Source organism: Diadema antillarum, unplaced genomic scaffold (genome assembly GCF_040938485.1).
Source record: "Diadema antillarum isolate AM-2024a unplaced genomic scaffold, OU_Dant_1.0 scf00000055, whole genome shotgun sequence".
NCBI lineage: Eukaryota > Metazoa > Echinodermata > Echinoidea > Diadematoida > Diadematidae > Diadema > Diadema antillarum.
The window spans coordinates 1,197,834-1,218,264 of record NW_027270944.1 but is presented as its reverse complement, the minus strand read 5'-3'; the positions used below and the strand labels follow the sequence as shown (position 1 = coordinate 1,218,264).

General features: G+C 38.4%; 1 pseudogene; it reads right to left on the bottom strand.

Moving 5' to 3' along the window:
• Window positions 1–741: 741 nt before the first annotated feature.
• The window catches only part of LOC139715777 (adhesion G protein-coupled receptor L2-like), a 32,637-nt pseudogene continuing 12,947 nt past the window's right edge, over window positions 742–20,431 (bottom strand).

Here is a 20,431-nt window from a genome sequence, read left to right as displayed (position 1 = left end):
CGACCCTACGAAAGAAGGAAAGAAAGAAAGATGAACATCCATTTACTGGGATCTGAAGCTCAAGAATAGATACCTTCAAAACAACGAATAATTGCTAGGTTAAAAAAAAATGAAAATGGTTAAGGAGTGATCAATTTCCGAAGTCAACCAATGACAATCACATTATTGCCCATCATTCAAAATACTGTCCTTTGGTCTCTGCAAAAATTGGAAAACATTAGCGACGATTTTTATTCTCTTAATCGGAAATTTGCGAAACATCATTGAGGGTTCGGAAGAGAAAATAGACTAAAATTTGTAGTCTGACGTATGAGCTTGTCTGGTAAATCTGTACATCAGTTGTTCACTTTAGTTATACTTGATTCACATTTTTAACTTGAGCACAATCGAGCAGTCGCGGAAAGTGCTGAAACTTTAAAGAAAGACTTTTGTATCTCACAAGTAAAATTGATGCAAGCTGAATTTGATACACGTTCTGGTGATTTTAGATTTGGTGGCAATTCAGTACTTATGTAAGCGTTAGGTATACTACTTTGTATTACTTTATATGGAAGTAAAATCATTTTGAATTGAATTGAATTCTGAGTATCTGCATTGAAAAGTTTGATAATTCGGGTGCACGCATCATACTGATCGTTGTCGGGTTTGTTGAAAGGAGACAACATTCCGTCTATATATAATATGGAGACTATCATGAATGCATGCTAGATAGAGCACGGCAACCAGACAGGGTTACTGCTTGAATCATTACATGTATTCTGAGGGAAGAAAAATTCTATAAAGCCTCTCTTTCGTGTGAGTACACACATGATGTTTTGCGTGACGTAATACAGGGGAGACACCACGTGATTGGGCATTCTTCGCCGCGCCCTTAATTTGCATAATAATTTCATGATGATTACACGGACGTGACGAGATGGTCATCTTCGTTCATACCCACGTCCTGTGGCTCCGGGCCCCTGGGTGGAGTCTGGAGGGCAACCTTCACTTCTTCATCCTGAACACGAGAGGATGTATGAACGTAAAGTAAGAAAACAGGAAAAGAAACTCAGAACACATCTATGCATGATGTAACATCACTCCTACCAAACTGCAATTGGTGATCGAATTGACTTTGCTAAATACATCAGACTAGGATTAAATGAAATTGAACTACTTCATAATATGTAACATTACTAGCGGTTTCACTGGCAAAAGTTAACCAAGCTTTAAGCTTTCTATTCAATGCCATGGTAGTCGCGATTTTCTTAAGTTGTATTGTTCATTACGTATTCAATGCTACAGCAGCAGAAACCTTAAAAATAAAAAAAGAACCTCCTACACACAAAACCCCCCTGAAACATGCACACCCAAACATCTTCCTAGACACATAAGAATTTGTGAGCTATTGTCTTTCATTGAATAAAGATTTCATGTTCAAATATACTGTGCTGAAATCGAATGGCGATCAGTAATTATGCCTAATAAAGATATTATTGCTTTGAAATGAACTCCAAAACAAGCTCTGGGAGACAGAATTAGGTCAGGGCTGACTGAATTTGGTCATCTATTCTTGTAAACTTATGTTCTGATTTTTATGCTTGGAAACTTTCGTGCAAAGTTATATAGCCGGCTAAGATAAGGATTCTAAACTTATCATGCAGCACACAAAAATGTCTTGAATATAGGTAGCTTGCCTGGCACTCTGTACACACTATGCGTGATATGAATAAGGTCCTTCCTCCATAGATCAATCTTCCCTAACTTCTTTTATATTCAACCCAAAAGCAAAAATACATGTATTTAAAACCAGCGCTTTCTCATGTAATATTTTGACTGCGACGGCTGCTGACTGCAATGTAATGAACCCACGGCATTAAGAAAGTGTCAAATAATGACTTCAAATGCTAAAGCTTGACGTGTATGGAAAAATTAATTATACTGGAGGCGAAAAAGCGATTCTTTGAAACTCGCCCAGGCGCCTTGTTCAGGGCGATTTGTTAAAGCTCGCCAAGTCACTTGGCTTAGGATGACAAGGCGGGAAGTCAACTTCGAAGAAACAAAAAACAGACAAACAAACATAAATAATGCTTAAGATGAGTTTTATGGAGTTACCTTCACTAGACAACTAGAGAAAGCACTTGAGGCAAGTTTCAAACAGTCACACTTTGCTGCACTACTAGTAATCAGAAGCCTCCGCCATTTACTATGTGCTCTTTGAAAGAACAAAACATATGTCTCGGTGCATAGGGTCACATCAACAAGGTGTGTTGCATAGGAGTGAAGTGGGCGTTGCCCATGTGAAAGCGGTTAGCTACACTCACACTGAAGAAGCGTGCCAGTACCTCGCGCTTCGCCTCGCTGTCCTTGCGAGCGAGGTGCTGCTTCCGTAGGGCCTGTACGGCAGTGGCGCCCCACCTCACCAGGGCGGGGCTACGATCACCACCACTTCCCCTGTCGCCACCGTAGCCGGCGCCTCTCTCCTGTGGTTGTGGCGCCAGATCACCAGAATCTCTGGCGCGCTCTGACGTAGATAAATGGGCGCTTTGGTGAAAAGGTTCAGATAATGTATAAAACAAAACAAAGTGAAACACAACATAATGAATACCAAATTATATGTGCGTCTAAAGATTCGCAAAGGCGAAAACAACGTGTAATACAAATGTGATAACAACATGAGACTTTCTATGTAGTTGTTACTGTTTCTTGCTATATTAATGAATATGGGAACATGACGCGAAGCAGGTATGACTGATGACAACATTGCGATATTCGGATCGGAATAAACACTTGTCTATGGCAAAATCAAAGATCCCCATTCTAATAACATATGACAAACTTCTACTTTGTCCATATTTGTGAATAACACAATGAATTTCTAGTTCAGGTAAAACAAAAATGGAGGCATTAGGTCGATGTGACATTATCTGAACCTTGCCTTTCAGTGTTATATACTTTATCGATTTTCGTCCCTTTAGTGGGTTATTCGGCTATAATGCAGGGAAATGGAGGGGTTGGAAAGCCCTCATTTTGGAAGTTCGTCCAGAGTTAGGAATTCAAATGTTTCTCTGATGTTGATAAACTAAAGCATAGTGTTCACTGTGTTTGTATTACATAAAACATGTATTGCAGGAGTATATTACTATGTTGCCTATTCAACTTTCTGAGTCTCCTAGTAATTGCTGATTCTGAGTTGAGAAATGGAGTAAATTAATATCGTCTTATGCACTAAAATTGTTGGACCAATTTTAGCGAAAAAGCATTTTCGGAAGTAAAGCATCTTCAGTTAATTTCGGTAGCTTTCATTACAAACTACTGGTCTATCTTACAATACAATTATGTGATTATGGGGAATTACACTGACTAGCATCAGTCACTAGATATTCTATTCGTTTGATTTTGATAATATATGTAGTTGTAAAAACCTCACAAATGCTCGAATGGTCTCTACCTGCCGTGCTGAGACGGGCTGTGAATGTGAGACGGTGGTTGGGATCTCCTCGCGCTAGACCTCGGCGGGAGATAGCGTCTGTACACGCTGTACTTGGTTGAGCGTTGAATGCCGTGTGGCGACACGTTGAAGCCCGGCATGGCCGAGCGGCGCTCTGCTAGGATCTCCGTGACTTCTCCGTCCAGTGCGCAGAAGAATACGAAGAAGAAAGCCCCCTGGAAGACGAAAATAGGGCAAGGTAATAGAGACAGTTGCATGGCTTATGACTAAAACTGACGGTCGATTCGGGAGTTGTCACATTACAGATTGGTTCTGACGCTACTGCAATATCCACGACCACGTTTATTTGCAAATTCGTCACTTTGACAAACTATTGTACCTCGAAAGTATTTCGTGCGGTATGCTTAACACTTTTCTAATTTGATAAATAAGTCTGATGAGCTTTGGTTGTTAGACTGAAAAATGATATATCCTAAGAGATATTGATAACGCCGGTTGTAGAAGTTATTGGCGCAAATATCATGTGTAAGAATAGATTTTACAAAGTCTCACCACCATTTTCTTCACAGGCACACTATATTAATAAGTGCCTGAATATTTGCTGCCTTCACTGTTGCCTATAGCTACACTTCGTGTACACATTATTGGCCCAAACTGCGGCATGGTGTCAAGCTAAGTTCATGAAATCATATGGACTTTAAATAAATCACTTCTATGAAACGTGTCACTGAAAAATGTCACTGATGTACACTTTTTGACATACTTGTCAAATTCATGGCTTATTCGGTGCATACATGAAAAGTGAGAATCAAACTATTGGTAAATCTTGTGGATTTTGAGTGCGTTGGCGATGCCACTTACCTGTAAGATATCAAACATGGCGAAAAGAATCTGCGGTATGACACTGTACATATCGACTGATATCAAGACGAAGGCCCAGGCTACTGCCATCAACACAACTTGGATCCAGCAGCCTTTGCAGTGATTACTGCAAGTAAGAGAGAACGAAGTCATTTGTTACTATAAAATAAGGAATGAAAATACAAGTCATGACGACAACATAGGCCACGAACGCTAAAGAGCAACTTCGACAAAGGTCCCAATATTCCAATATATTGTATCTTACAGGTATGATCTCTTCAGCCCAATGGTTGTATCATAATCAAGTGATGGCGGACACGCTACGAAATAGAAGCTGAATAACCGCCATTGCGTCTCTGAAAATGACCCCTCATTTGCAACAATTGAGCGTTGAAGGCACAAACTCTATAATGATTCTAAAAAGTGTTCGGACTACTGATGACTGATAATTATGATTTGCCAATCATTGAAATAATGTGGATATCCTTTTGGTACATGTGTCCCTTGCATGTCTTTCAGCGTTGGCTGACCAGTATATCAAGGTCTAATCTGCTTTGTGCTAGAAAAGAAGTCAGCAGAAGCTGTAATATCTGCAGGTCTCACGGTTTTGATTGATTGATTGATTGATTGATTGATTGATTGAATCATTCATTCATTCATTCATGCATTTCATTCATTCATTCATTCATTACAGGTTATCATCGATCGTATTCACGTTGATCGACATAAATGCAATATCAACGAGTAAATCCCTTTGATGAATTTATTCATGTTGATTTTGTATTTCACTGAATACATTTTTAAAATAACTTGCAAGGACAACTAACAACTGAAAAATGATTATATCAATCAGTTTCTACTTTTTGCCCTGGTAGTTGGGACTAGTATACAGGACCATGAAAGATGCGTATATGCGTCACAACCTGTGGCCCTCAGAAAAAAAAAAACCAATAATAGCACTTTAGTATGACTTCGTATCCGAGATGGGAGAATATTTTCCCCTAATTGATTGACAAAGCGTATGCTCCACCACTGTGCCCTGGCTGAAAAAAAAAAAAACAAAAAAAAAAAAAAACTGAACCGTGGAGCCGCGGGCATCCGTATCTGAACCAGCCATCACGTTTGGGGCTCAAGATTATGACCTATTTGTAAACGGAATCACGTTTCGGGCTGTTAATGAATAGATACTAAAGTGAAATCAAAAGTTTGTTTCTTACCCGATAACTTTATTTGCCTCCTTGTCCTTGGAGTAGGAACTCTCCATAATATCCTTCATTGTGTAAACTAAGACAAACACGGTGATCTGTAACACAAGCAATTTAGAAATAGGGGTATGACCTTTTGATGTGATGGAAACAAATAGTGTCAAATAAAGGTATACTTTTCAGGAGGAAAACGACTATCCAGAAATCACTTATCCAAAGATATGACATCACGTATAGTAGGAAACGTTTTCTTTGTAATTTTTACTACCAGTATGTCATAATCTTTGCAAGTGATTCTTCTTTTATAGATTAGTATTAAATAATGCTTTTAAAGTGATTTCTGATCTTCTAAAATTCTCTTTAAGGATAACTACTGCTACTGACAGTCGACAACACTGCTTTTGCAGTTTGCCAAATGCACATAATATGTATAACCAATAGAAGGCTGTGGCATAGAGTATGATATTGTATATTAGTGCTAACATAAACACTGAAAAATATGTATATAGCATCAAAAATTTTGTTGCAGTCGTAGAAATTTAGATCATATTTACATGGATAACGTATAAAATGTAAACAGCGCATAAGAGAGGGAAGAAAATACAAATTGGTAACTGGTAGGACATAGATAGATAGATAGATAGATAGATAGATGGATAGATAGACAGATGGAGAGATAGATGGGAAAATAGAAGGAGGAGAGAAGGAGGGAGAGAGAGAGAGAGAGAGAGAGAAAGAGGAGGGAGTGGAAATAGCAGAGATGAGCGAACTTACTGCCCACATTCCCGCTGCCGGTCCCGCCAACAACCATATATGCTCAAAATCGATAAAACATCTGAGAGACAGAAAATAGAAGTATGAATTTAAGTTGATAATTTGACTGTCATGGAACCACTTCATTGCAGTCATGCATGCAACAGTGGAATCAGAGTAATTAATGTACATTAAACCACGACAACAATGTGGTGTCGCTATACTGTATCAAAATCATGTATCAACATGCTTTGAAACTGCTAAGTATTTGCGTATACAATATCTGCGAATTCCGTAGTTGATATTCATACTTCTATGAAAAAAAAGTTAATGTACAAGGCTGGCTGCACATTGAACGAAATAACATAATAGTCACAAAAATGTCACTGACCATTTCACATCATCCTTTTGCGAAGTGAAATTGTAAGTGAATGTAGAAAATGGTTTCGTATTTTAATGACACACAAATGTGAAATGAAATAAATATATCGCTTAATTCGTTACTGGAGTGTCAACAGAATTTGGAACTTACTGCAATGCATTATAATCTGATAAATAATCTATAGCAAACATGCTGGATATTATCATTTCTTTCCTTTTATACCATCAGCAGTTTGATGACACTACATTGCTATTTATCTACACAGTTGCATGTAATCATTTAGCTGTAGCTCCATGATGTAACTATGAAAAAAAAATGTCTGTTAAGTAACTCTGATCCTTTCTCAAAATGCATTGATATTCGAATACGCCCTCTATTGAGTAAGAGACAACCAATGCAACTATTTCACAGTGTGAGAAATAAAATACGACTCACACATCAGCGGCGAAGTATGTTTCCCATTTGCTCTGGACGAGCGCCCCCACCAGGACGGCTGGGACAACTGTGGACAGACGATAACATTATGATGACTTTATGCAGATATCGAAAATGCGATGATGATTATAAAGATTGTAGTGATGATTAATAATGAAAACAGCAGTGATAACTACAAGAAGAGTGCTGTTCTTCGTCCTTTTCCTGAACAGCTGCTACTAGATCTCCTACTACTCCAACAACTACAGCAACAGTATTAAGAAAAATATCATACCAGCCTAAACACGTCTGAATTCTCATTTACTTTTATATTTCTCGACCATTTGTAAAATAACAGCAGGTTAGATTCCACAATCAATGACCGACTCTTCGGATAGGGGAATAACACTGTCAGGCGAGTAAACTGCCACATTTAAGGCGCTTCTCTTTTTTTTTTCAACCCATTTTGTTTTTCTTAATTCATCTTCCCACTCAGAGGGGCCAACATACTTCAAGCGTTGTCTTTTCAGTGCGTCCCTCCATTCTCTAAAATTTTCCTATTGTTCACTTCATTTTGATTACTTCAATATACATTACAATGTATCGTTACTACGAGGTTTCACTATTGTTGCATACGCTGTTCATTTCACATTGTCTTATTTACATTATTATCTGCTACAAAAGAGAGTGAAATGTATGTTACGTTTTCGGTTGAAAAATTTAAAATAAATTTCCATAGTCTCTACTCACACCAGCCTATGACGTAGTATCGCAGCATGGGTCTCTGCTGCTGTGTGTCTGCGTGTATGGAGTTGGCCACCTCGATGTAGAGATTGAAAGCCTCGTTGCATATCCAGCTGAAGGAGGCGATGAAGAAGAAGTGGATGGCGATGGCGAAAATCTTACACACGGTCTGCAGAGGAGGCAAAGTAAAATCCCGGTTTTATGAATGAGAACCACGGACATTCTTCACACAGCAAAGATTGCTGAGACCACTGACGAAACATGGGCCCTATTCATTAACCGCAAACCATTCGTTCGGACCAAAGTTGTAAGTGAAAATTATCATAAAACACCGAAACCTACGAGTCATCAGAGAGTAGAGAAGCTACAAAGGTATCGCGTGGTTTAATTTATTTTTGTTACTGCTACTTTCGTTACTAAGATGATAGTAATAACAAGTATGATAATGGTAATCATCATCATCATCATCATCATCATCATCATCATCCATTCATTATTCATCATTATAACCCCGATCAGTTTCATAATCATCTACATGTCTCCTAAAAAAACCAAAACATTCTGTGGTAATTTCGAACAGAAGGAACTACAAAAGACTGAAAACTCACATCCTGTGAAGCAAATTTCAAATCATTCGCTTCCGGATGCATTATTCTAGCGATCAAAAAAAGAAAGAAAAAAATTGCTGTCATGTCTTACCGCGTTTTCTTGCCGTGTGATGCCAATCATGAAGAGAATATGAAGGGAGAGCAGCGAAATGGCAAGGTTGCGATGGACCGCTACTGTGTCTGTTGTACACCTGTCGTGAGATTGGGGAAAGAGAGATCATGACCAGAGTTCGGTCCCCTGACATCTAATACACTACTAGTTCTGCGCCCATGATGATTTCTTCTGAAATTAATAGGTCTTGACGTCACAAACTAAGAAATCATTAAATTTATCAAAATATCCATCAAATTTGATTACTTCATTATTCATTTTTCTGTACCTACTAAGTTCCATCCTCAAAAAATTGCCCATGCCTTTCGTGATGTCATCAACTGTGAAGGCAGTTGATCAGTGAAAAATGGTATGCACCTTGCTCTAACATGATATACTAGTTCACAACAGCAAGACATTACTCATTTAAGAAAATTTCACACCTTTTCTTGCCATGCTCTCAATTTTTCAACATGCATTTTAATGACGATGGTAATTTCCAAGGTTCAGTGGTGTTATTATATGAGATCTGTCTGGAGAGATTTTGTGCGCTAGTTAAGGTAAGATGCAAGACAGTGGGTATTGTGATCTTTACTTGTTAACTGATTGTACTGTTGATGAGATCACGAATGGCAAGACAGGTGTTATTTTAGGGGTGGAGCTTGGTGAGTGCAGAAAACTAAACAATAGAATGATACCAATCTGCAATACAGTTTTTTATTTAAACATCTAGAATATTAGTGATTAATAAATTTGTAGAATTATTCCCATCAGAAGTCAACATGTAATAGACGTTAGAGTACCTATAACCGTTTGGCTAGCAAAACATGATAATTCCTCTATAAAGTCTTTGAGGATACAAATTTGTAGGGAAAGGGCTAGCACCTACATTGTACACTGCATCTGGTAGGAGCCTCTCTACTTCTTTGATATGACATAATTTGACTATTATTGAAACTAACTTTCCCGTTACAGCTTTCCCCTTTTTCTATGTCTGTGTAGGGTCACCTTGGTTTATGGCGTACGCTTTATACTGTACTGCTACAGCAGTACAGTGAAGCCCACACCAGCACTAGTAGAGAAGGGACCATTTTCGTAAAATGACACCTATAAAACATCAAGGTCCTTAATACTTAATACAGCTTTTCTCCCAATGATTCTCAAAAGGGCGGGAATTCGGGGTTGACGAATCGTACCGGAGGTAGAAGAAGACGCCGAGGGAGATGGCGACCATTGTGGTGAAGATGAGGATACCGATGTAGCCAGCTGCTTTGACGACAAACCGAGGAGGTTCACCGGGATCCCACTATAATACAACAATGAAAACAGATGACATCATTGCTTCATGAACGAACAATAGTGTAAAAAGAAACCCTACATTTACCATCTGGTTTTGCACAGAGAAATGAATGGTGTGTGTAAATCTATTCTCTTTTTATTTTTGGTGCTATGATTAACTATGTCAAGCAACTTTTGAATTGTATTAACGGTGAACAAGTGGAATTTATCATGTATTTATATTATCATGATGTGCCAATTTTTTCATTGACCACACACACTGGAATGCTCATTCATGGAACATACGCGTACGTGTAATTATGTTTACATACAGCACAGTTTGCGTATACACATATTATAATATTGTATGCGTGCGTGTATGGACTGAGATCCATTGTAATTCACGTTACTTACATTAATGTCGTACATATCGGTAGTGACAGCAAACGTGCCTAGGCGGTAGTACAGACACTTGACGAACTCTCCGTCCGACGAAATGTTCCCGTCCGAATCCTCCCAAGACCATCCATTTGGCCTGAAAGAGATGCAGATTATAACATGATGAATGGTTAAAGTTTGTTAATCTGAACGTTCCTTAATCCGAGGGTTCGTTATTCCAAGGCTCGTCATTTCCAAGGTTCGATAATCCGAAGGTTTCTTAATCCGGAAGTGGAAAAAAGGTCGTGCTTCCGAAGGTTCGCTAATCCAAAGACGAAATAAAGTTCGTCAGTACGCACCTTTCGGATTAACGTATACCTTATTTCATTTCTGGACTATCGGAAATTCGGAATAACGAAGCTCATTTTATTTACGGATTAACAAACATCTAAGGTAAAAGAAATTTCTGTGTTTCGGAATAATGAACCTTATTTCATTTTCGAATTTACGAACCTTCCAAATAACCACCATTACCCTGATGAATGGTGTGGAAGAAAAACTGGGATCTTATTAAGTGTAAGTGTTGTGTATTCAAACGCTTTACAGTATTAATCGAATACCCTTTCTTTCTAAAAAGAAACATCTCATGCTTGTAGAGACGGGATCTACTGTCAAAGATAGAAAAGAAATAAATAAGTTCTTGAAGGTCATATAAAGTAAAAAAAAAACATATATTCAGAAGGAAGATCACATCCATATCTTTTTTGCTTTAAGGTCGATCGCATTGAGAGTTATACCTTAATTGCAGTTTCTATTCAAGAAGATATCATGTACAGATTGTAAACGTTTTTTCAAGCGTGATTCCAAAGACATTTTCAACTAGCATTCGGTGTTAGCTGGCATCAGTTTCTCTATATCATTTGCTATATGTACGTTGTTATCACCATATGAATATCTTACATTACGATATGACACTGCTATTTAGATAGTGACAGCAATCCATGTGATCCACTTACCCGCCACTGATGTCAATGTATACACAGTCCGGATTGGAGATGTTGAACGACTACAAAAGGAAAACAAAATGACATAAAAAATGTAGTTCATGGTCATGACACAAAAGTTTAAGTGTACATAATCATACAAAGCGATGAATACGAAGATGTCGAAAGTGCTTTTATAATACAGAGTGGACTTGATTGAGAAGTTTAATATCCAATATCCATAATGATAATATCCCTGAAAAAACAAGACACGCCTTTCTGTCTGACCAAATTTGTATATTTTCTCTGACTTAACACGATTCTTATTCGTGCTGAAATACATACTGTAAAAACATTTGTATCTATGCATGATACGACTGAACTGAGATGGATCAATCCTCCCTTAATCATTAAAGTATGACTAACATAAAACAAAACGCTGAAGTTAGTAGATCAAATTCTTATTCTCACTTTTTATCTTTGTCGTTGACCGGGAAACCCTGAAAAGTGGAAGTTATACAGTTGATCATAAGATACTTTGTACATGATTTACCATGTTAGCATAACATTACGATGAAAATTCGTGTAAGATTTTTGAAGACAGACGGCGAGTAGTATCATTGCGGGTGGAAAAGCAAAACGTTACACTGATATTACAAATGCTGACTATGACATTCCGGGCATTCTTACGTTGGTAAACTTCAGGTTGATTTCGATGGGGTCTGTGAGGTTGGCAAAGACGTCTCCAATATCCGTTTCCGAGTACACGCCGGTCGAGATGACCACGGAATTGACGTTGTCTTGTTTGTGTCGGTCTTCTTTTTCCTTGTCTCTGACGTACTGCACGATGACTTGTCTAACAGTGTGAGGATATCATGTCAGATCACAATGTTAAATGGATTCAGCAACAATTAAGCTTTTGATAATTTTCAGACTCTTTCGTAGTATTTATGATAATCATGATCATGATCCACAGCATATTTTGTATAGCGTCATTTATATCTATTTTAAAAACATTCGAAGGCGCAGACTCCTCAAAGAGAGTAAGCAATTAAATGCCTGGTGAAGATGTGAGTATTGAGTGAGGCTTGAAAGTGCTCCAGTTTGTCAATTCCACTGAGAAATGATGTGTGCCTAGCTGTAATGCTTAATGAAATCATTAAAAATAAGTCAGTAATCAATACTGCTTGGTAGGCATATGCGATGCTGTCAACTTGTTTAAAGGTTTGCAGCAGACGAAACATTGTATGAACTATATCCATTTTACTCTTTTTGTTTGTTGTTATGCAGTTGAGCAAAGAAAGAGAAGGGCATGTTCACAAAGTAATCTGAGCGCTAAGACTGTTGCGAACATCGGTAATATTTAGGCACATCCAAACCACGTAACGCTTTGTTTTCTGATGATGGTTATGAAGCAAATCTGTAAGAGAATCATCAGTGGTTTGATTACTTACTCAGGATGGTTTGGCAAATATCTTGCGATCTTCTCGTATCGGATGTAATATACAGCCACGCTCTTTTCTGTAAGATAAACAAGGAATGGAACACATGATTGTCGAGGATTTAAAAAAAAAAAATGCGTATTGCTTAAAGGGCTCGTATAGTTTTGTTTGAGACCTAACTTTAGGTTTTTAACATTTTTGGGTGAGATAATGAGAAACCTCTTATGAATTATGAAAGAGCATGTAATTCCAACAGGAATTCAACTTTTATTTGATGAAAATTGGTTATGAAATGGCTGAGATACCCAAAACAGATCAAAACTAATAAAGTGTGGGACCCACATTTTATTACGATCGCTTTGTTTTACTTTGTTTTGGGATGTCTCAGCCATTACAAAACCGATTTCACCAAATAAACTTTGAATTCCTCTTGGAATGGCATGCTCTGTACCATTTCATAAGTGGTTTCTTGGTATCTTGCAAAAAGTTAAAGCCAAATCCTCAGCTCCATCAATACGGTACCATCCCTTTAAGCACCCAGTACGCAATGATATCAAACAAAACTAGTACCTAACGAAACCAACCTTATTTTACTCAACCATTGAAGCATCATCATTTGCTATATTTTCACTGTTTTTATACGAAAAGAAAAAGCTATAATGTACCAATCAACCAACCAAATACTGAATGAGTACTTACTTGTGATTATCACCAGATTATATGTGCCCTTAAATGTAATGATAATTTCATATCTGAATTAGATACACAATTAGATGTTCCCAAATCATCTTGCAGCGAAGAGAAATGGAGATTAATTCACGTGCTTTGCATCAGCATCAAAACGTATCTGTTTATATCTATGTCCATCATCTCTTCTTTCGAAATCTAAGTAAAGACTTTGCTGTGTAAAGGTTTCATTGCAGTTGTAACGACAGTCATTTCGCACCCAGAAGATCGTCGTCCAGGTCGTCGAAGAGCGTGTTGGGAATGATGGCCTGTCGACCTCGGCTTTTATGGATCCCATGCCTTGGATTGTGGTGTCAGGGAAGAACGAGCCGGTAAACGATTTGGGCTGCACCATTTCCAAATACAGAGCTGAAAACAAGAGGAAAACAAATGTATCAAGCGTAAGTGTGATTTTATGCGTGATGGAGAATTTCAAGGAAAAAAAAGTGTCTGCCTTCGAGCCAAAACATCAAAAACATGACTCACATCGGACTAAATTAAGTTTTCGCAATTAAGCATCATGGAAATGATTTTTAGAGTGTATGAACGCTTCTGCAAAAATGATCACATTGATGCTTAGTAGAGGTTCAATCGACATTTGATCGATTCGCGCTTGAAATGGAAACTAAAGCAGAAAAATGAATGAAAAAAATATGATAATTAAGGGTAATAATGGTGGTCTAATAACTATGGGAACAGAATTAATGACAAATTATCATAAAATCAGTTAGTATCACAATAGTGGTGGTGAAAACAAATATGATAGATTTATTTTTCATTAATATCAGCGAAAATGTACGATATGATGAAGCTCTCTAATCCATCGTACCGATGTTATTCCTGACGATTGCTTTCTTTCCATCGCCTTCCTCGACCGATATATCGCCCCTCTTCTCATGGCGGAGGAAGCTCTTGGCAAACAAGTCCACAAACTCGTCCATCACTTCGAGCAGGTTCACGGCTTGTGCGCCCCGGGGAAGCGTCGCGTTCCACGCCACGTCATTCCGCTCGTCGATGATATTGTCGACGGTGTCGGTGAACCACTGCATCGTAAAGACAGAATCGCTTCTTATCTGGCTTTTGTGATTATACATTTCATAAACACTTGCTCGGAAACCGTCTTAGCTACTCAAGCAGCTGTTCTTGCACATGTGGCGTATAGAATGTGATACCCGGTAAATGGTTTTACTCAGGTCATAAGTTGTTGTTTGGTTGTTTTTTTAAATTGAAATGTGTATGTTTACTGACGAGATCAATGATCTCACTGATGACGTCTTACTCATTTGTAGGAAACTTAACCTGTTACCGAAAAAGAGGGAATTAGCGGTGAAAATGGTCGATCTACTGATTGTCCAGAGAGAAGGTTTGGCTACACCAACAGAAAGGAAACATTATGTATAAACGAAGGACAATGAGATTAAAGTTCTGTTCTTCCTAAGTTGAGCACATAGCTTCGTGCCATAATGCCAAGTTCATGAATCTGTTAATCTCTCCACGTTATTTAAAGCGGAAAATGCTTCTTAAATTTCAATTAGTTTCAGAGGTGTTTCATCTGCCTTGTTATTGTTGATATTAACAATCAATCCACCTATCCAAATTACCTACAAAACTCTCCGCCAATAACGTCTATTAAGCCATTTGAGGGTTTTAATCTGTATTTTCAAACTCTGGCACGTTCAAGAAAGCGATGTGGTCTTACCCTCACGAATTTGTCAGTATCGCCGTACTTCGGGTAAGCCTTGGGTTGCTTGAATCTCAGCATGGTATCGGTCCAGTGATATTCATCGAACGACGAAGCCTGAGCTCTGACGATCAATCGGAGGCAATCGATACTCGCCGATAGATCGGACGGGTTTGTCTTCTTCCCCAGGGTGGAATTGTAGAGGCGTTCCAGGAAGGGCAAAATGTTGGCTTTTGGACCGAACACGCTTTTCTCGATCTGAGAAAAACGAAAGTGAAGTCGTTAGAACTCTACGTGCTTACAGATTTTAGACTATGCATCAAAATATTACCTCTACTCCGATGTGTTTAGTTTTCAGGCTTATCTAAGCAATTGCCATGTCCAACAATGGTACTGCTTTCGTGCAAGTAATGTTTCATACACTATACCTACGATGTTTTTACATGGAAAAAGCCTCAATGTTGAATAGCTTATGTAGAAGACGTACAGGGAATACAAAATCAATGCGTGAGCTTTTATCACCTACCTCGTTCTTCAGATCCCTGAGTTCATGGGACACACACGCCGAAGCATTCGCCTCCACCCACTCGCCAAACAAGTCATCTTGCAGGCATGTGCGAGTAGCGAAACCTGGAAGAAACACATTATATTATTTTGAATTTATTATCTCCAGTATAGTAATTACCTTTAGAATAGAATTATATTGCACCCTACAGTGACAAGGTGGTTACATCCAAATGCGTGGGGAGATATGCATGTACAAATATTTCTATACTGTGTTTGTCTATCTGTGTGTTTGCAAGCATATCTGTTTTACTATTTATATATCTACCTGTGATCTCTCTGTCCATCCTTGTTTGCCTGTATATTATGTACTAATATGTGTATGTGTGTATTTTCCATCCACAAATCGATCCATCTCTCTATCGAACCGTGTATGATGTATATATATCCATCTATATAACTATGTATGTATGTATGTATGTATGTATGTATCTATATATCTATCTATCAATCTAGTATCATGTGAGTGCACTACAAAACATGTTACACACAAATACTGTGTGTCCTGAGACTTACCCTGTGTGGTGCCCGGACAAGGTCTGGTGGAGTTGTGACCCGTTGGTGTCCGAGGCCATAGAATGTTCTTATCATGGCCCTGGTTACATTGAGGTCCTTTAATAAGACAAAGATATACATAAACAGACTTTGTGTTTTAAGCCAATAACTTCAGATTTAAGTGTCTTACACAATGATTCGTAAAGACCTCTAGTGATATGTTAATAATGTATAGATATCTAAATATATATGTTAATTCTGAACGAAATATATACTATACATTTTGTTTTGTTTTTAAATCGCTTAAAATCAAGCTTCGTAAAGTTGGAGAGAGAAATGTACAACGACAAATATAAAAAAAAACCCACCATAGTTTCATTGTTGGCCCTACTTTGAGCAAATAACAATGGCAAGCTTTCTCATGCAAATGATATTCAGGCAAGTACTGTACATGTGTGATACAGAACTTAAAGGTTTCATTTAAGTTTGATGATCTCACCAATCGTATGACTGCAGTGACTGTCACAATCGTCATCCTTGTTCATCACGCATTCATCTGGAAGGGGATGAAACAAATTGGTTAGATATGACAGAGGAAATCTACAAAGTCATGAATCGCAAAATTTGAATAGATTAGTCTATAACCCCTTACGCCAATTACTGTAACCTATCTCAAAATATCTGAATCCAAGACAGATATATTTTCCATCGGAAATAAGACAGAAAGATTTCGTCCTTCCTGATATTCAAAGAACTTCAGCTTTGTATCTACAAGCGTCAGAACCGTATCATTACTCATGAAGCATCCAAGAATCTATGGAATAATGGTTAGAACACATCGTCAGTCATTCTGCCTTGAAATTAAAGTGAATGTGTTCTTATTGTAGAAGTACGGAGTATCATAATCTTATGAAATTTCAAGGAACAAACGAGTTTGATTTCTTGGACATTACCATACTATTCGGCATCAGTTGTTCGGTTTGCACTCGATGCGGGTTTTCCGTCTTTGTCCAAATGACCACTTACTATCACTTATCATTGCTTTTGACGAACTCACCAAACACCCTTGATGGCCATCGAAGCTTGACCATACCCCTCGTACCGCTACGGAAGTCTACCCACTCCGCTACGTTACCGCAGTAAGTGAAGGTACAGTCGGTGGCGATCTGGTGGATGTACGAGTCATTCAGAGTGACGTTCCACACATGCACGTGACTGAGCTCGCCCAGAAAGGCCCTCGTCTTATCTTTCAGGTGGTGCATCATGTGACCAATGGTCAAATCGCCACCGGACTCGATGTGACCGTCGAGTGGCAGGGCTCTGGGGGAAGTCCCGCTAACGTCAGCCACCAGGGTGCCATTTCTGAATAACTTCCAAGCTCCACCTGTGAGATGATGGAAAAGAAACATCCACAGCACTCCTCGTTTTCCATCTTAATTCAATGCTTGCAATTCCATACAACATTAAAAAAAAAAAAATGATACTAAATCTATATGGTCTCCCCATGAATGATATGTAGGCTACCAAATCAGTTAATTCAAAGGAGATTGGAGGAGGATCCTGCCTCGTCCACCAAGATTTCCAACCGACAGAATTCCAATCAAATCTCTTAATATAGAACCCAGGAAAAGAGTTGCTTTCTAATGTAAGCTTCATAATTTGTCAATCATTCAGTAATCATTAGACATATAGTTCAGAGAGTAGTAATTACATCTATTCAGTTTCCTGTGCCGGCGAATACTTCCATAAGTTTTCACAGCAAGATACCAGGATAAGTTGTTCTGAAACATTCTTTTCATTTCATATTTCGTCAGGTTAATTTCTTTCTTCACGATGGTATACTCTCATATTCTTTTGAAATTATAGATACGTATAATGTAGGTTGACGTGAATTCACGAAAAATGCTCGTGTATTGGGGGAAAATGGCAGAAGGCTAAAAAGACTGGAGTGCGGAGTATAAATGCAGGCCCTTTATGGAATACCTTTGTCCCACGTCACCGCGATGTGGCACCATGACCCCGCCCTCATACCCCAGTCTGCCTCTTCCGTGTGCTTATTGAAGACGCCTATTCGGAAGACACGCCCAATGTTGATCCGCAGCTCCTCCTTGTGGCCCACCACATAGGCGATCAGGGTCGGCTTCTTACTTATTCTCTGTAAACGTGCAAAGGCGAGAAACTTAAAAAGTGCAAAATGTTGGCAGGTGCAACAATTAGAATATACTAGCATGACTATATCGACTGAAATATGACGAGAAACGATATTAAGTATACAACCATTGGATGGTCACCTGTTCTGATGCCGTGTGACATTTTCCATAACCAATTACTTTAAACATAGTACGTGTGAGGATTGTCAAAAGTGGATCGGAGTCACTGAAACAGGAAAGACGCTTTGATTACAAGACAACACCTTCATAACATTAACAGAGATACAAGTGGAATATCCCAGAAATAGCTGTTATGCTGTATTAAGTGTGTATCAGAAAAGCTTATCGAGGTGGTCAAATCCCCTCTCGTGTGTCCCTTTCATAAGCTGCTATATTGTACAAGTGCATGGCAGGCAGAACTACAGACTTCTCTGTGATAGTAAGGGAAACCTTACAATAGATTTCCCAGAGAATTTATTTATTCTCAGTACAAAGAAGGAGCATAATCTCGAGTGACTGGGTTAGTTATTTCTTTAAAAACAAAAAACAAACTCTGAGTTGTATTACTGTAAGATTTCATATATGATGTTGGAAGACATTATTCTTCAACCATGCAAAATTTCGTGACGTTTGCGTAAGGGATATACAATTGTACGACCTTTATGAGAGAGAAGGGGGGGGGGGAGGAAAAGGGGGTAGGGAAGGGGATAAAGGGGTAAGTGGTGAGGTCAAAGGAAAAGAAAGAACCTCAGGACTTTGCTTTCACCTCTTCATCCAGCTTTACCCAGGCTGCTACTGTGAGTGCTTCGAGTGCAGGCACGTTCTTTCCCAGCAGTATGGCGTAGCTGGGAGGGTCTATGTGTTTGAAGTCTAACCTGGAGTCCACAGCGTCAGCTGGAAAGATGCGAAAAAGGTTTAAAGAGACATCTTTTAAGTAAGGTTTCACCAGGGAGGTGGTCTCTTCAAACACCTCCCTAGCGTCACTAGGTAAGATGACAGTGAAAACATCAGGGGTTAGGATGCCCTGTTAACTTGTTTAAGATTAGAATTCATCGTAGCGTAAAATGAATTCATCGGGTTTTTTTTTTTTTTTTTTTGCAGTGGCTTTCGTCAGTATAAAAGTGAAAACGAAATTCACCTGTGATAAACAGCAGACATGTAAACGTGGACGTACAGATGGGAATTCTTTGCATTGTGAGCTCATTACTGAACTGGAAAAACAAACCTATACCATCAGGCGACATCTACATAAAGCAAGGTCATGGTCTAATCTTCTATTTTGCTGGATGTTAGCAGTTACTTGAACATGTAAGCAATCTCCCTTTTAAAAGACCTTTACAGATATTCAAAGCCCTTTGCTGCTAATATCACGGGGAAGTAGACGGCGAAGTCATCAAGGCCTGTACATAAATTGCTAATGGACTGCTAATGTAACTATCACTCCCTCATATCATGCCTGTCTTGTTTTTTTCTCCAATGTAAATTACCTGCCTTATTGATACACGAAGACGAAATTGAATTTGCCCCACCCGTGTATCGTGGATGCAGCATAAATTATTCGGAAGCGCTGACATTTCAATCTACACACCCTGACGCTTGCATGTTTGATGGACTGCTATACTACATGGTCGTTGTGTAATCATTATCGAAATATGTTAGGTGAATCTAAGCCCTGTATGGAGAAAGAATATCACCAGTCTCCCATCTTATGGCGTTCATGGATCTTGCCACGATATGTTCTCCTTCTTCGAAATAATAGAATAAAAACTATGATGGAAGGAAAGTAATGAAAATGGTCTCAACCTTTTCAAACATGTCAAAAGAAACAATTACACAGATGTCAGTAATCACTAGTATATATTTAACAATTCTCCGGTCGGGAAAATCATCATCATTATCATTCAAGGATATATAATATATATATATATATATATATATATATATATATATATATATATATATATAAAAGGACAGTAAATATAATATGAACAGATGGTTATGGCAAAATAGATTGAATGTATTTGTTCCTTTTTTTCTCATTGTGTATGTAGTCTAATAGACATGCGATTAATTTGAGTCAGACAAATCACAGGCACGAAGTCACATTGAATACTATCATTTAAAGTCCAGATGAAAGGTTTTGTATTATATTATAATTCAGCGTATATCTTGGTTAATTCCTCCTTTTTTTGAATATTTTGAATAACTGATGCTGCGCATGCGCAAAAACGCACGTGCATACCAAA